This window comes from Phoca vitulina, unplaced genomic scaffold, assembly GCF_004348235.1.
Source record: "Phoca vitulina isolate PV1807 unplaced genomic scaffold, GSC_HSeal_1.0 scaffold8, whole genome shotgun sequence".
Taxonomy (NCBI): Eukaryota; Metazoa; Chordata; class Mammalia; order Carnivora; family Phocidae; genus Phoca; species Phoca vitulina.
This window is the reverse complement of record NW_022589711.1, coordinates 75,370,813-75,385,931: the sequence shown is the minus strand read 5'-3', so window position 1 is coordinate 75,385,931 and position 15,119 is coordinate 75,370,813. Positions and strand designations below refer to the sequence as shown.

Sequence of the window (15,119 nt, the reverse complement as noted above, 5' to 3'; positions counted from 1 at the left end):
AAGGAAGGAAGGAAGGAAGGAAGGAAGGAAGGAAGGAAGGAAGGAAGGAAGGAAGGAAGGAAGGAAAGAAAGAAATGTGAAAAAATTGGTACGGATATAGTAATCTATTGCATGTGAGGTCAGGACCCTGAGAGAGAGGGAAGATCTGCCAGATGGCTCTATGATTTCAGTTTTGAATAAGAAGACTGTATTTTTTTATACAAATCAGAAAACTTATGAAAGTGAAAGAGGGTTCTAAAATAATCAAACTTTTATAATGTTGACATTTATATCTTAATGAATTTGTTGCTTTTATATTAGTGAATACATACTTTTATTTAAAACTTTTTAAAAATAAAATTATTTGTACAAGTAAAAATGTGTATTTGTGTATATCAAAGCAAAACAAAACATTGAAAAATTACATAAGTAGAATTACTGTCTTTGGTTTACATTTATATACTTTAATCAGTTTCTAAGCAGTATCTGCCTCTCAAAGTATGTCACTATAGAACATATTTTTTCATGTGTCCAGATGATTTTTTAAATAAAATTGCTTGCAGTGTTTTTCAAAGTTGTATTTTATGGTTAATAAATTTGAAGTAGTTGACTGCCTCTATTGTTACAGCTCTGTAGGCCAGAAATATTTTTAATTGAGAAAAGTCTTCTGTATTTTTCCTAAAGTACATGTAAACTCAGAGTTAATTCTGCTAAATAAAAGATCTTCATTCTATGTTTTTTATTGAAATACATAAAAATTTTAGTTCAAGTATTTTTACAAGCACTGTTTTTTTCCTTTATTCAAAGTAATGTTTTCAATATAATAAAATTCATCAAATCAGATGTCTCTATGATTCTTTTCACTATCTCATCAAACTTAGATGCTGCAATAAACAAAGGCTGTCTCAATTTCATTCTATCCTATAACAGAATATTAATTTATTCAGTTAAAAAAAAGAACCTTTAAAAGTTTTTCTCAGAACACAAGTTATTGTGTAGCTCAAGTGTAGATTTTCAGAAATAAATTATGTATCCTGTTTGAACTCTCATCATCTGATTTTCTAGATTTTTTTTGTTTCCGTAGGAAAAAAAATTTATTCCTTCTATTTCCAAGTTTTGTTTCAATTTTCTGAAGGTATTAAACTTGACATTTTAAAAAAAGATTTCCAACAAAAGAGTGAAAGTTAACTAAAATTTAGAAAACTCTTTTACAACATAGTTCAATACCATTGTAGAACACTGAGATTGATTTACAAGGTTGCTTTAAAGGCTAAAACATTTATATAAATTTATTGATGGTGGGGAAAAAAGACAAAGTGTCAAAGCCTCTGTGTAAGTGGCTTTGTGTATGTACAGAAGCTATAGTTTACGGCTTGGCATATTACACTGGCAATATACTGAAATTGTTTGGAGGTAATTATTAAGTTTGTGTGTATAAAACAAATTCCAAATATATTCACTCTCTGTACATTTTTAATTCAAAAAGAATATTGCCTTTACTATGACTTCGTGATCTACAAATATTTACATTATCTTTGTAAAAGCTTATCATTTTAGTCTTCAAGGTTGAAGTTTAACTATTTTAGAATTATAATCACAGTAATCTCAGATGTTTCACCGTAGAATAATTACCTTCCAAAAGCTTTAGAGACCATTGATTAGATGAAAATATAACTATTATTGGAATTAAACTGACTTTATATTTGAAATAACTTGAGACAATTTAAACCATGTATCATTTAACCCTTTGCAAAGTTCTTTGGAAAATAGAGCCAACCCATGAACAGTTGTTGCTATACTTTTTGTATATGCATAAGAAAACTGGAGATTGGAAAAGTGAAATTAATTTAGAATAGTCATTTAATCTAAATGAAAAGCCATATTTCACAGAGTAATATATATATACCCATTTTCTATATTAATTAAATTGAGATCTACTGGCATGATTTTCTTTTTAAAATTTTTAACTAAATGCTATTGTTTCCCCCTGAAGATTTGGTTTTCCTGTGGCATGTGACATCATAGCTCCACATACAGTAGATGATTAAAGTTACAGATATTCTGTGCAACTCATAGCAACCTTTAGTAATAGATTTTATACTAAACACCTATTTCTTAGATTTTAATTTTTTTGGTTCTTTGCTGCTAAAAGAGTTTATTGTAAGATGAAAATTCCAGCAATCAGTGAAAAATTAGTTATAAATATTCAGCATAAAATATGTTCCCCTAGATATGGTTCACTGGTTCATTAACTCATCTAGGGAAGGAAGAGATAGTTTTAAGTTACGATCATGAGTTCAACTTGGGCATGGTTAGCTGTTGATGACTATGGTACATACAGTTGGCAATGACAAGGAAATATTTGTGAATATTGCTTTGGAGTACAAGAGCATGTTGTAAGATAGAAATACAAATTTGGAAGTTTTCAGCATATGGGTAGTAGTTGAAACCATGTGAGATGAAAGATTAGGTAAGACATTTTCAGCACTGATACTTGTTGAGCAGTTTCTGGGAGGTCTTTGGACATTGACAACAAAGGAGAGAATGTAATGTTATTACTTTATGCTAAAGGATTTGGGTATTGGTTTCTTGTAGCTGCTGTAACAAATTACCACCAACTTGGTGGTTTAAAACAACAGAAGTGTATTCTCTCACAGTTCTGGATGCCAGAAGTCCACAATAAGTATCACTGGGCCCGTAGCAAGGCGTGTGCATGGACACATTCCCTCTGAAGACTCTGGAGGAGAATTTGTTTTTTGCCTTTTTCAGCTTCTAGGGGCTGCCAGCATTCCTTGTCATATGGCCACATTACTCCCATCACTGCTTCATATTGTCTACCTTTCTTCCTCTGTGGTGAAATCTCCCTCTGCTTCCCTCATAGGCTTACATGTGATTACATTTAAAGCCCATTCAGATAATCCAGGATAATCTCTCCATCTCAAGTTCTTTAATTTAATCACATCTATGAAGTCCTTTTTGTCAAGTGAGGTAACCACTGTTCAAGGTTCCGGGGATTAGGATGTGGATATCTTTGGGAGTAGGAGGCTAATATAAGTAGGAGGCTAATCTTTAATCCTCTATCATCACTCCTGACTTTGGAAGACTTGGTACAAAAAAGTAGTGTAACGTCTCATAATTTTTTATTGATTGAGATGATATTTTGGATATAGTGTATTAAATAAAATATGTTATTAAAAGAATTTTATTTAAAACATTTTTTTCAATATAGCTACTAGAAAATTTAAAATTGCATATAAGTTAACATTGCATTTCTATTAGCACTGGTATAGAATGTGTATGAGTTTCAATCTCTTCATCTTACAGAGAAATTGCTATTTCCTTACAAATAGTTAAAATTCTTGAAAGCACACTAATTAAACGTTCGATTTTATTCTATGGATGTACTTTGCTCTATTGTAATCCATATTCATTCAAACTATTTATTGCTGCTTTTCTACATTTCACAGCAACAAACCAAAAGGACTTCATGCGAAATTATTGACGACTCTGTGCCTCTCAGCCTCAATTAACCCCTAATTCTATGCACCTGGGAGCCAAAGCAAACCATAAGGAACCACAAGCACTACGCTGACGAAGCATCTCTGGAAGGAGGTCTCACATGGTGAGTGCTAGACTGGCAGTCTCTTAGAACTGAGAGGAAATAAGGTAATTTTTAGGAGTTTGACATTTTCTTTCGAAAGAGATTGTATTTAAAGGGTGAAGGGTGGTGAGGAAATAAGGGTAAGGGGAAAATGTTTTTGTTGGGGAGGGATCCAAGGAGAACTTGTAGGAAAAGAAGAGTCCTTCCAGGAAAGGAGGTTTGTGATTTGAGAGGACACTATATGTGGGCCTGGGGAAGAGGTGAAAAAGAGTGATGGGGGGGAATCTGGGTGGCTCAGTTGGTTAAGTGTTTGCCTTCAGTGGCTTGGGTTGTGGTCCTGGGGATCCTGGGATCGAGCCCCACCTCGGGCTCTCTGCTCACTGGGGAGCCTGCTTCTCCTTCTCCCTCTGCCTGCCTCTCTGCCTATTTGTGCTCTCTCTCTCTCAAATAAATAAATAAAATCTAAAAAAAAAAAAACTTAGGGTGCCTGGGTGGCTCAGTTGGTTAAGCGACTGCCTTCAGCTCAGGTCATGATCCCGGAGTCCCAGGATCGAGTCCCTCATCGGGCTCCCTGCTCAGCAGGGAGTCTGCTTCTACCTCTGACCCTCCCCCTTCTCATGCTCTATCTCATTCTCTTTCTCAAATAAATAAATAAAATCTTTAAAAAAAAAAAAAACTTAAAAAAAATCTTAAAAATCTTAAAAAAAAAAGAGTGATCGGAGGAAAAAATCTAGGAGATTCTAAGCAGTGAAGGTCTGGTGAGAGGGAGAAGAAAGGACACTACTATTTACCAAGCTTCTACTCTTTATCAGGTATTTTCATATATGTTATCAAAATTACACTTATAATATTCAGTTTTGCAGGCCAAAAATTTGAGGTGTAGAGGCATGAAATGAGTTTCCTAAGGTCACATAACTAATAAGTATCAAGGGCAAATTTAGGATCCATTAATTAGTGGGTTGATATTCTTTAGAGTGTTAAAGCTAGACTAAAAGGTGAATCTGTGAGGGTGGGAAACATGGCAAGTGACTTGAGAAAAGGCCTTTTAACTAGTTAAGTTTTTGAACTTGAGCACCTCCCCAGCCTTGCGCTATATTTGTAATAAGCATAGACCTTTGGATTTATATAAGTACCTATAAGAAATATAAGCATATTTAAACTTTAGCCTCCCACAGACCTAAAAGAAACATAGTCAAAAAAACAGTTAAGTTTTAGTTAGTTCATCTGTAAAAATGAAGGCATTAAAAGAACTACTCCAGCTCATAATGATGTGATTTAAAGGTACCATGATATCACCTCAGCCTGCAGAATTCCCAATTGTATATTTCCCAACTTATACTAGTCTCCTTAGAAATCATTGCATTTTCATTTCACCCAGAACTATTATGGGCTCAACACCTTTTCTTCAAATATTAGCACTCCCCTCATTTCAGTGAACTCTTCCATCCAGGACCTCTGAGATACGTTATTTTATTGACGACCTTCCCTGACATAATACTAAGCTCTAATCACCTAAGCATCCAGCCTATAAGTAGATATGACAGAGCAGCTGCTGTAGATGAGTGGAAGAAGATCCTACACACTAACGAACTTGGCTCACCATAAATTTACAAACAAAAACCAAAAAGAACTTTCCTCCTTGCTCCTCTTTGGCAGCCTCCTTTTATTAATTGCAGCACTTGTCTTAGGCTCCCTCATTTTACCTCATTTCGATGGATCACTGCCTTGACGTATAGAGCTTTTCATCCTTCCATGAGATCTGAGGAAAAGAAAGCACTTTAAGAAAATATCTTTAATTAAGCTCTATTTCAAATCCTTTTTTTATTTTCTTAAAAAGGTATTTGTCATCATTTACTTTTCTCCTATTATCTTTAATTTTTCCTTTTCTATTGATTCCTTTTTATGTCCTGATCAATGACTAACACCGTCTTTTTAAGTTTTGGCAAATCAATAAGAGAAATAACATATCATTGTTCTTTAAATTAACTTTTCTTGAATTATGTGATTAAAATTTTAAATGTTTAGCAGCCATTTCATTCCCTACCCAGTGAATTGTCTTTTGAATATCCATGCAACTTTTTCTATTGATAAATTAGTATAAACTTTGCAATGTTTTTTAAGCTTTTTAATGAGTTAATATTAAGCATTTGTCATATTCATGACAAATATTTTTCAGCTTGTTGAATCTGACTAATGTGTAAGAAATGGTAGAAATCAAAAATTTAATCTATCACAGTGGTCATGCTCTTTCTGATATCTTCAAATGCTTCTATACTTAGAATATCTTTTGCATTATATATTTCAGATTAATACATACTTATATATTTGTGTAATATATCTGGGGTTTTTTGTTTTTAAAAGATTTTATTTACTTATTAGAGAGAGAGAGACATGGAGAGAGAGCACAAGCAGGGGGAGCAGCAGGCAGAGGGAGAAGCAGGCTTCCCGAGCAAGGAGCCCGACGCGGGACTCGATCCCAGGGTCCTGGGATCATGACTTGAGCCGAAGGCAGCCACTCAACCGACTGAGCCACCCAGGTGTCCCTCTGTTTTTATTTTATTGCTTTAAAGGTTTGAATTCATGTGGAATTATTTTACTCTTTCTCATAATATCACCAATGTATTGCAGGTCATCAAAATAGCAAATCATCTTTGACTTATCCAGCTTAATTCCTATTTAGTGTCATTAACTTAGAAGGTACAATTTTCCAAAATTAAATAAAGCTTACAGACTTGCTGATTCATTCTATTAGACAATAAGCATACTAAGGATAAGAATCCTGTCATATTTGTAACCTTAGCATATAATATAATAATTTGCTTTACAAAATTGGGTTATCACACTATGTCAATGTCATGATAATTATTTTACTAATACAATGCTTTGCAGGGTCTTCTTAAATTTATGCTTTTAACCAAGCCAACTTATATATTATTCAGTTGTCCTCATTCCTTACTTCTATATTCTTTCTTCTTTCATTGTGGCTTTAGATGATGTTGGCATAGTCTCTTCCCTGTTTCTCATTCTAGAATTCAACTGCTTGATTTCAAATAGTATGTACTAACCAAGTGTCTGTTCTTCTTTCTGACCACTTTAGATGACCACCCATTTTCAGTCCTTAGGACTCCCTGTATTCATGAACTTTTCAATGGGACTGGCCTTATCCATTCACAAATGTGGCAGTCTTCACTCCCCAAAAAGGCTCTACACTTTGGACTTTCTAATATCACCTGCAGTAAGAAGAACACAATGACATAATTGCTTATTGACCATATATCTTACGAGAATATTTTAATACTGACAGCTGACAGCTCTAGCAAAGACTAGAAGGGTTCAGAGATTTCTAATAGGAAATTATTAAGCAGATTGCTTGATACATAGACTGTATGGAGAAAAAGTAAAAGAAAAAAAAACAGAAAGAAAGAAAGAAAAAGAAAAAAGAAAGGAGTAGCAATAAAAGAAAAGCAGACACAAGACCTTAATGTTGGAAAACAGCTTCCTATGCAGTCAGATCATTGAACTTCTGTGAAGAAGTAGACTGAGTTCACAGTTTAAAACTTCCTGAGGCACAGTGTGCCTGGGTGACTCAGTTGGTTGAGTGTCTGCCTTTGGCTCAGGTCATGATCCCAGGGTCCTGTGATTGAGCCCCGCACCGGGCTCTCTGCTCAGCTAGAAGCCTGCTTCTCCCTGTCCCTCTGCCTGGTTATGCGCTCTCTCTCTCTCTCTCTCTCTGTCAAATAAATAAATAAAATCTTTAAAAAAATAAAATAAAAAAGTAAAACTTCTTGAGGCAGATTTAGAGAATGGAGAGGAGGGACAGACAGAGGGAACTAAAGAAGATAGTGTGAAGATCTTGATAGAATAAAATTAAGTACTTAGTATTGCCTTCTATAGATATATATTTAGGAAATAGACTTGAAGAAGGAAAAACAGGTATAAATGTTGTTTTAAGACTAGTGAGAAGAAAAATAGTAAGTCAGAGACTAAAACTGTATAGGTAAGCCATAAAGCAAGATTTGTAGAAAGAATTAGAAGTATGAGACCTCACAGTTTTGCTTAAGGCCAGCCTCTATTCATTTTCATTCATGCACCAGGCAAATAAGAGTAATGTAGAAATATTTCCTGTCTTTTATAACTCCATATTTGCACATTTTTGTAGGAGCTATATCATAATTTTTAGGAAATATAACATATTTTTTATGTTCAATAAGAAAAATTACAGATTTACAATGTCTCTTTTGTTCATTAAAAATAATAGCAGCCAACACTTATTGAGCACTCACGATAAATCAGAAACTATGCTAAGTTCCTAAATCATGTTTCATTTTATTTTCACAGAAACCCTATGAGATAATACAAGTGTAATACACATTTTACAGATTAGGACACCGAGGCTTAACTGGTGAGGGTCATACAAATGTAAGTTGCAGAGCTGGGAACTGAACCTAGGAATCTAATCACAGAGCTACTATAGAATAAAACCCTAACTAATATTAAGTCATACAAAATCCAATTTCCAATATTAGTAATATAAAATTACTAATATGTTAAGAATATTTGTATATGTGATCACTTCAGCTTTACAAACTTAATCTTTTATCCATGGATATAATAGTTGTATTTACAAAATATATCTTTGTTTGCATTTGTAAGTGATATACTAATAACAATTTGCATTTTTATTGATGACTCAGGGCTCTGACAATAGTGATTTAAAATAATGGAAGAGATGTAGTTCATTGAATTAAATCTAAATATGAAAGGTCATATCTTCTGCCTAGATCTCATGAATAAATCCATAACCCCATGACCTATCAACAGCATTCTTTATTTTAAATGCAGGAACTAATAAGCAATGTGAAATGGGTATCTCTGTGAAGTACATTAAGACTGAGACAGCTGTCTCCTCAGGTTTGCCTAAATAGCAATACTTGATAATTCCAAAATTTAGAGTGGTTGATTATTGAAATATAATTGTACATTTTAAAAAATTCTTTGGAGATTTTGGAAGAAAAAAAGAGTATTGAAGAATAATGAATATATTAAAGGTGAGGCAAGCTTATGGGGATGATAAGTTTTTAACAGAGGAGAGGGGAAGGAGATTTTATCAGGAAAGTAAATTTGCATATTGCTCCAGAGGAAATGCGTGAAAAGAAAGTAGATAATGAAAAGAGAGTTTTGTTGGTTTATTTTTGTTATACTAATTTTGATATGCCAGCTGGGAGGAACATGTGTTCCCATTAACCTCTGGTCCCTAGCTGCTGTTCGTAAACCCTCCAGATGGCCTTATGGCTAAAGATTGCTTCTGATCATCTGAGATTGGGCAAAAAGGGCCTTCGTAGTCCCTTTGAGGATATTGTTCAATTTGAAAAAGAAACCTTAAGAAAACCTTACTTTTTTTTTTTCATTTCTTTTAATTTTGGTAAAATACATTTAACATAAAATTTATCATCTTAATCATTTTTAACTGTACATTCAGTGGTATTAAATACATTCATAATGTTGTATAACCATCACCACCATCCAACCTATCTACAGAACTATTTTTATCTTGAAAAACTGAAACTCTATACTCACTAAATAACTCCTCATTCCTCTTCCTAGCTCCTGGCAACCAACCACCATGTTACTTTCGGTTTCTGTGATTCTGCCTACTTCAGATACTTCATATAAGTAGAATCATGCAGTGTTTATCTTTATGTGACTGGCTTATTTCACGATCATAATGTCCTCAAGTTTCATCTATGCTGTAGCTTATTTCAGAATATCCTTTCTTTCTAAAGCTAAATAATATTCACTGTATGTATATACCACATTTTGCTTATCTATTTATCTGTCAATAGACACTTGGGTTGCTTCCATGTTTTTGCTATTATGAATAATGCTGTTATAAACATGACTACCAATATCTCTTTAAGACCCTGCTTTCAGTTCTTCTGGGTAGGTAACCAAAAACAGAATTGCTGGATCATTTCCATTTTTAATTTTTTGAGGAACCACCATACGGTTTTCCACAGTGGCTTTATAATTTTACATTCCTATCAACAGTGCACAGGGATTCCAACTTTATATCATTGCCAATACATCTTTTCTTTCTTATTTTCGTTGATAGTAGCCATCTTAATGGGTCTGAGGTGGCATCTCATTATAGTTTTGATTTGCATTTCCCTAATTATTAGTAATGTTGAACATTTTTTCATGTGCTTATTGGACATTTGTTGTATATCTTCTTTGGAGAAATATCGAAGTCCTTTGTTTTTTTAATCAGGTTGTTGGTTTTCTATTGTTGACTTGTAGAAGTTTTCTACATATTTTATATATTAATCCCTTATCAGATATATAGTTTGCAAATATTTTCTCTAATTCTGTGGTTTTCATTTTTATTCTGTTGGTAGTGTCTTCTATTGTGTAATTTTTTAAATTTTCATAAAGTACAATTTGTCTATTTTTTTCATTTGTTGCCTGTGCCTTTGGTGTTAAGAAACTATTGCCAAATCCAATGTCCTGCAGCTTTTCTCCTGTGTTTTCTTTCTAGGAGTTTTATAGTTTTTCATTTTATATTCATGTATTTGATCCATTTTGAGTTGATTTTTGCATCTGGTATTAGATAAAGGTCCTACTTCATTCTCTTGTATGTGGATATTTAGTTTCCCCCACACTGTTTGGTTAAAAGACTATCTTTTCCCCATTGAATGGTTTTGGCACCTTGTCAAAAAACATTTGACCATATATTCGTAGGTTTATTTCTGGGTTGTTCTACTCTATTCCATTTCCTTTATGCTAGTACCACACTGTTTTGATTACTGTAACTTTGTTGTAAGTTTTCATATCAGGAAGTGAGTTCTCCAAATTTGGTTTTCATTTTCAAAATTATTTTGGCTATACAGAGTCCCTTGAGATTCCACATGAATTTTAGAATGGGTTTTTCTATTTCTTCACAAAATACCATTGGAATTTTGATAGGTATTACATGAATCTGTAGATTGCTTTGGATAGCATTGACATCGTAAAAATATTGAGTCTTCCAATTCATAACCATAAGTTGTGATTCCATTTATTTATATCTGCAGTGTTTTTGTACTTTTCATTTTACAGATATCTTCTTGCTTAAGTTAATTCCTAAGTATTTTATTCTTTTTGATGCTATTAGAAATGGAATTGTTTTGGTAATTTCCCTTTCAGATTGTTTTTTAGCATAGAGAAATGTAACTGATCTTTGTATGTTGACTTTATATTCTGCTATAATATATATATACTGCTGAACTCATTTATTAGTTCTAACGGCTTATGTATGTGTGTGTATGTAATCTTTTGGATTTTCTACATATAAGGTCATATAATCTGAGAACAAAAATCATTTTACTTCTTCCTTTTCACTTTGGATGCCTTTTATTTCTTTCCTTTTTTTTTTTTTTTTTTTTTATAAAATTGCTCTGGCTAGAATGTCCAGTATTACGTGGAATAGAGGTGCCAAAGTGGACATCCTTGCCTCGTTACTGATCTCTGATGAAAATCTTTCAGTGTTTCACAATCAAGCATGAAGTTCACTGGGGCTTTTTCTATATGGCTTCTATTATATTGAGGAAGTTTACTTCTGTTCCTAAAGTGTGGAATGTTTTTATCATGAATTTGAATTATTGTCAAATGCTTTTTCTGCATCAAAAATTGAGATGATCATGTCATTTTTTCCTCTCCTTCTGTTAATAGTATATTATATTGCTTATATTGCTTGATTTTCATATGTTGAAACATCTTTGCATTTCAGCAATAAACCCCATCTGGTCATGTTATACAATCCGTTTAATATGCTTCTGAATTTGGTTTGCTAATACTTTGCTGAGGACTTTTTTTTTTAATTTTACTTATTTGTTTATTTTTAGAGAGCCACACGAGTGGGGGAAGAATTCGGTAGAATTCACCAGTGAACTCATCAGCTCCTGGGCTTTTTTTTTTTTTTTTTTTTTGGTCAGGAGATTTAAAAGGTCCATTCAGATTTCCTATTTATTTGTGATTTATTCTTGGTAGATTTTGTGTTTCTAGAAATTTGTCCATTTTATCTAAGTTATCCAATTTGTTGGTATACAATTGCTTATGGTACTCTCATTTTTTTTTTATTTCTGTAGAATTGGTAATAATGTCCCCACATTCATTTCTGATATTATAATTTGAATGACTTCTCTCTCTCTCTTTCTCTCTCTAATCCACCTAACTAAAAGTTTGCCAATTTTGTTGGTCTTTTCAAAAAACAGACTTTTGGTTCCATTGACTCTTCTCTATTGTTTTTCTATTCTCTATTTTGTTTATCCTTGCTCTAATCTTTATTATTACCTTCTTGCTATTAGCTTTGTGTTTAGTTAGTCCTTCCTTTTTAGTTCCTTAAGCTGTAAGTTTTGAGATCTTTCTTTTTTTATGCAATATATTTTTTATTTCTTAATATCAGGTTTATTGGGGTATAATTGACATTGTGGTGATTTGATATATATATTTATCAAATATTATGTGTGTATATATTATATATGTGTATGTATTTTATATATATGTGTGTGTATATATATATATTATAAGAATTTCCCCATCTAGTTAATGAATCTAGTTACATCCATCACTATTTATTTACTTACTTACTTATCTATTTATTTTTGGTGAGAGTATTTAAGTTCACTTTCTTACCAAATCTCAATTATACAATACTGTTTTATCAACTGTAGTCACCACATTTTACATTAGATCTTCAGACATTATTCATCTTATAGATGAAAATTTTTACCCTTGTAGCAACCTCTCCCTTTGGGGCAACCAGACAGAAGATAAGTAGGAAATAGAAGACTTTAAACAACACAATAAACCCACTAGATCTAATAGACAAATACAGAATACTCTACTCAACAATAATAGAATACACATTCTTCTCATGGTACATTTTCCAGAAGAGACCATATGTTAGGCCATAGATTAAGTGTCAATAGTTTTTAAAAGACAGATATCATTTAAAGTAATTTCTTTGATCACAGGATGATGTTAAAAATCAACAGAAGTGAAACTAGAAAATTCACATTTGTGGAAATTAAAAAACCCAGCACTCTTACATTATTAATGGATCAACAAAGAAATCAAAAGAAAAATTAGAAAATACTTAGGGATGAGTGAAACAAAACAAAACATACCAAAACTTATGAAACACAATGAAATCAATGCTAAGGAGAAAATTTACAGCTATAAACACTTACAGTTTTTGTCCCTTATCTCCTGCATTACTGTCTTATTTTGTGTTCAGGATTTTTCTTTGTTTGTTTTAGTGGTCTTTTTTAGCAAAATATTAATTTTTTTTTCTCATTTTGTTTTGAGTATATTCTATAGCTAATCCCTTTATAGCTACCATGGGGAATACCCTTAACATCTTAATGTTATAATACACTAATTTGAATTTATTTATACCAGCTTAATTTAAATAACATACAAAAATGCAGATCTTTTACAGCTTTCCCCCCAACCCTTTTAGTTGCTGATGTCACAAAATTACATTATGCCCCTTAAATAAACTAATAATTTTTAAATACGTTAGTTTTTTAAGTTAATGTTGAAAATATGACCGAAGTTATAGCAATACTAGATTTTTTTTTTTTTTTTTTTTTTTTGTCAGAGACACGGAGAGAGAGCGAGCACAGCCGGGGAAGTGGCAGGCAGAGGGAGAAGGAGGCTCCCTGCTGAGCAAGGAGCCCAATGCAAGACTCAATCCCAGGACCCTGGGATCATGACCTGAGCCGAAGACAGATGCTTAATTGACAGAGCCACACTAGTGTCCCAACAATACTAGCTTTTAAAGTAATAATTGTTAGTTTTTTGTTTTGTTTTGTTTTGTTTTGTTTTCTTGTGTTAGTCTCTCACAACATGTACCAAAAAAATGAAGTTACAAAGCATTGTTACAATTTTATTAGCTTTTATGGTTATCACATATTTATGTTTATTAATATCTTTATTTCATCATACTGCTTTGGATTACTGTCTAGTGTCCTTTCATTTACCCGTCAGGGCAAGTCTAGTGATAATGAATTCCCTCAGCTTTTGTGTATCTAGGGATGTCTTAATTTCTTCTTCACTCTTATAGGACAGTTTGCCAGGTATAGGATATTTCTGATTTACAGTTTTTCCTATTTCCCTATTAGCACTTGAATATACTAGCCCACTGGCTTCTTGCTTCTAAAGTTTCTGATGAGAAATCTGCTCATATTGGGGATTACCTGTATATGATGAGTCACTTCCTTCTTATTGCTTTCAAGATTTTCTCTTTGTCTTTGGAAAGTTAATAATAATGAATCTTGATATGGGTTTTTTTGAGTTTGTCTTAAAGCTTCTTGAGCTTCTTAGATGTTTTGACTAATGTGTTCTATCAAGTCTGAGAAGTTTTCAGCCATTATGTCTTCAAATATTTTTGCCCCTTTCTCTTTTCTTTTTCTGGGACTCTACAACCCATATTTTGGCCAATCTGATGGTGTCCCATAGGACCCTTAGGCTCTGTGTACTTTTTATCATTTTTTTTCAGACTCAGTATTTTCTATAGTTTTATCTTTAAGTTCACTAATTCTTTCTTCTGCTTGCTCAAATCTGTCTATGAATCTATCATTTTGTACATGGAAACACAGTAAACATATTTGCAGAAAGCAGAAAACACCAAATCCTTATAGCACTCCAGGGACTGTGAAATGCATATATGTGAGGGTTAGAGATATATGTCAGAGAGTCAGATTATGATATTATTTACAACCTGAGGACTTGGGATGGCCCATTTGTTTCTTCCAGGTTGTGATTCAGCACTTGTCTTGCAAGAAACAGATGTCAGACCCTGCTTTGGTTATGGTTTTTTTGGATGGTTCGTTCTACTAGAGATGCTTGTTTCTAGTAGAAGAAAAACCTCCTATTTTGGCTTTTAAGAGTAGCCATACATTTAGCAATTGTTAGGACTTAGTTTTGCTTCTTTGTAGAATGAGAACATCTCAGTGTATTGAATTGGCTATTTTAAACTGGAAGTTGCTTCTCTATCTTTTTTAAACATATATTTGTGGTTTGTTTATAAAAACAAAAAGCAAGGTGGGATATAGCTGTCATAATATTAAAAGTGTTAATTTTGAAAATATTAAAAAATCTTAATTGAAAAAAATGTAGTCTTAAGCCTTACTAATTCCTCTCTCCATAGGCATTGACTTCAATTCTTTTCCTATTCCCTGATATTTAAATACATATGACAATGTATGATGAGTTTTATTGGCATTTCTTATTTTTATTTGTGAACCAGTATTATTTATTAATTCACTACCTTTATGGGTCCTATCATGATGTCTTCCTATCACATTTTCCCAGTGCATATTATTAAAGCAAAATGACTGCCAATATAGACGACTTCAAATCTAAGTAGTTTAATATAAGAACATTTCTTTTTCTATGTCTTTCCGTATTAGTTTTCACTTGTACCATGTTCTCTTTACGTATATAATTGATTTTTTTAAATGTTTAATAAGATAATCTACTCATTAGTATCCCTATT

At 32.7% G+C, this 15,119-nt stretch overlaps 1 long non-coding RNA gene across 2 annotated transcripts in view; it reads left to right on the top strand.

Moving 5' to 3' along the window:
• The window catches only part of LOC116634095, a 354,995-nt gene that overhangs the window by 144,145 nt on the left and 195,731 nt on the right, over window positions 1–15,119 (top strand). For both annotated transcript variants that reach the window (XR_004299856.1, XR_004299855.1), the window contains exon 3: window positions 3,447–3,601. This is a non-coding gene — a long non-coding RNA (uncharacterized LOC116634095). The remainder of the gene's footprint in view (window positions 1–3,446; window positions 3,602–15,119) is intronic.